The sequence below is a fragment of the Micropterus dolomieu genome, linkage group LG02 (genome assembly GCF_021292245.1).
Source record: "Micropterus dolomieu isolate WLL.071019.BEF.003 ecotype Adirondacks linkage group LG02, ASM2129224v1, whole genome shotgun sequence".
In the NCBI taxonomy this organism is placed as follows: Eukaryota; Metazoa; Chordata; class Actinopteri; order Centrarchiformes; family Centrarchidae; genus Micropterus; species Micropterus dolomieu.
The window spans coordinates 3775357-3778295 of NC_060151.1; the positions used below are offsets into that span (position 1 = coordinate 3775357).

The 2939-nt window shown below is 43.8% G+C and overlaps 1 protein-coding gene across 1 annotated transcript in view; it reads left to right on the plus strand.

Annotated features, from left to right (window-relative positions):
- The window catches only part of LOC123984046 (leukocyte immunoglobulin-like receptor subfamily B member 3A), a 65844-nt gene that overhangs the window by 30077 nt on the left and 32828 nt on the right, over positions 1-2939 (plus strand). The gene's annotated exons all lie outside the window — the stretch shown is intronic.

The window sequence follows — 2939 nt, forward strand, 5'->3', positions numbered from 1 at the left end:
TTTTCTTGTGTTTGGGTGTGCGGTCTTTGGGGTGTACCAGCATCTGTCTTAGTGTGTTCTTGGGTTTAAAAAACACAGGGATGTTGTGTTTGTTAAAAATCCTCCTGAGTTTCTCTGATACTCCAGACACGTACGGAATCACAATGTTGTTGCGTTTGACCTTCTTTTCCTCCTCCCCTGTAGTTCTGTTCTTCTTGGATCTTGTGGCTGTTTTCACAAAGGTCCATTTAGGGTATCCACAGGCTGTAAGTGCCCCCTTCAGGTGGTTCTGTTCCTTCTCTCTGGCTTGGGCGCTTGTTGGTATGTTTTCCGCTCTGTGGTGCAGTGTTCTCATGACCCCTAGCTTGTGCTCCAGTGGGTGGTGTGAATCGAAGAGTAGGTATTGGTCTGTGTGTGTGGGTTTTCTGTAAACACCAATCTGCAGGCTCCTGTCCTCTTCAATGTGTACAGCTATATATATATATATTTCTGATAGTCTGTATAGGCGATGAAAAGAATGTGGAGGTGAGTTTTGTTCCCCTTATGCACAAAATGGAAACATATCAGGAGGAGATAAAGCAGGCAGCATTTGGATCTTTGTGGTGATCAACAACTTTTTCAAGATCCAGAACTAGTCATAGATGTGGTGCTTCAGTGCTGCAGGTTTTGGTTGGTGGTTTAGAGTTACTGACTTTTAGTACTAAAAAAACACCAGAAACAGGAAGTATTTCAGGAAGGACAAGCTGTGTGTAATGTTTTTGTGCACCAGGGTTCATCTGTGTTGGTACTGATAATTGACACAGAGCAGCCATCATGTCAGCAATGGGGAGCATACAGCAGAGGAACCTTCGCTATTTGGCCCTTGGTAAGACAGATTTTCCAAAATTTAATTTGAAAAGTAGCTTTTTTAGTATAGCAGGGTTGTTGTATTGTATAGAACAGAAGTCTCTTAAGGCCAATTTTTCCATTTAAAAAACTTCCTATCATTAAAATAAACAGAAAACAGAAACAGATGCTGTCCTTTCATCACTTCCCAGGAAACAGAAACAGAAACAAAGCCCAGCATCTCCATGAATCCTGCTGGTGAGGTTACCTGGGTTCAGGACGTCAGAATCACTTGTTCGATCTCAACTCAGCATTTAGACGGAACATTCCTCCTGCAGCAGACCTCAGGCTCATTCAGAAAGACCCAAACATCAAGTACCAACTCTGCTATCCTCATTATACCTAAAGTGAACTTTGATAACGAAGGATCGTACCAGTGTCAGTATCAGACAAGTGTTTCAAGACGAGACTTAAGCTCCCCTTTAAGTGACTCTGTCAGACTCAAACCCTAGAAATGGTTGTGTGTGAAAATCCCAGTAACTGAGCAGATTGTGAAATACTCAGACCGGCCCGTCTGGCACCAACAACCATGCCACGCTCAAAATTGCTTAAATCACCTTTCCTTCCCTTTCTGACATTCAGTTTGGAGTTTAGGAGATTGTCTTGACCAGGACCACACCCCTAAATGTATTGAAGCAACTGCCATGTGATTGGTTGATTAGATAATTGCATTAATGAGAAATTGAACAGGTGTTCCTAATAATCCTTTAGGTGAGTGTATGTATAAAATATAATGGAAAACATTTACGCAGCTTTGTACCATTGATCAAGTTTATATTCCGCTCTCTTTGCAATCGTTACCAACATTGTCGAGTTGCTGTGAGATGAACAGTTTGTCATGCAGCCTGTAAGGGAAACAGTCTGGATGTTTAGGCTACACTCCCCCCGAACACAGCGTGGAGTCAGCTGTGGTCATGGTAACTTGTGACACAACAGCTGTATCTACCGTCGCTCATGTCTTATCTCACTCACTCATTTAGCAAACACACACACAAGTTGGAGGCAGAGGTGCAGAAACTATTATCAGCTGAGAATGGTGTAGGCTATACAATGTAGGTGCATGTGGCCACAACTGGTGTGAAAGCAGAACAGAGATTACAAATAAAATGTGAGCGAATGGTGTTACTGTAGCCAGACAATATATAGCAGTCAATGGATCCTGGAGCCACGCCTGCGACACATCTGGGACTGTCACCAGTTAATTTTGCCACCATTTAAACCGTGACACCGGCCAGACGGCCCCGCAACGTCAGTTACCCCGGCTTCATATCCACCCGAAATGTAGGCTTCGGCCCTATTAGAAATAAATAAATAAACAAAAACTAAGGACATTTACTCTTTAATTTTACTTAGTATTAGTTAGTTTTGCAAAACTAAAATACAGTTTTAGTTATCCAACGAAGGTTAAATTCAAGGGCAACTGGACTTGGTTGAAGATACTGGAAGACTTTCGTCCCTCATCCAAAGGACTTCTTCAGTTCTGACTGACTGGCAGGGAAACTCAGCTATTTAACCTCAGTGGGGTCGTTGGCCCGGGTCATCGATACCGCTGGTTCGTTAGTGTTCCTTGTTGCTGTGACGACAGTCGTTACAGTCGTTAAGACTACCTGTGGCCAAGACTGAACGACCATCGCTGGTATCTTCACCTGAGGCCAATAGGTTACGTTTGTTGAGTTTCCTGGGAAGTGATGAAAGGACAGCATTGTAAGTGGGGGATAAGTGGTGGCGTAGACCCCCTCCCCTGTTTAATGACAGTTTCTCGACCCTGGTGTAGATGCTTCCTTGACACCTCTTTCAAACCATCCATCTTCTCTGTCTAAAATGTGCACCTGGTGGTCCTCAAACGAGTGTCCTCTGTCCTTCAGATGTAAGTAGACTGCAGAGTCTTGACCTGAGGAGTTGGCCCTTCTGTGTTGAGCCATGCGTTTGTGTAGTGGTTGTTTAGTCTCCCCAATATACAGGTCTGTGCATTCCTCACTGCATTGGACCGCATACACTAGATTGCTTTTCTTGTGTTTGGGTGTGCGGTCTTTGGGGTGTACCAGCATCTGTCTTAGTGTGTTCTTGGGTTTAAA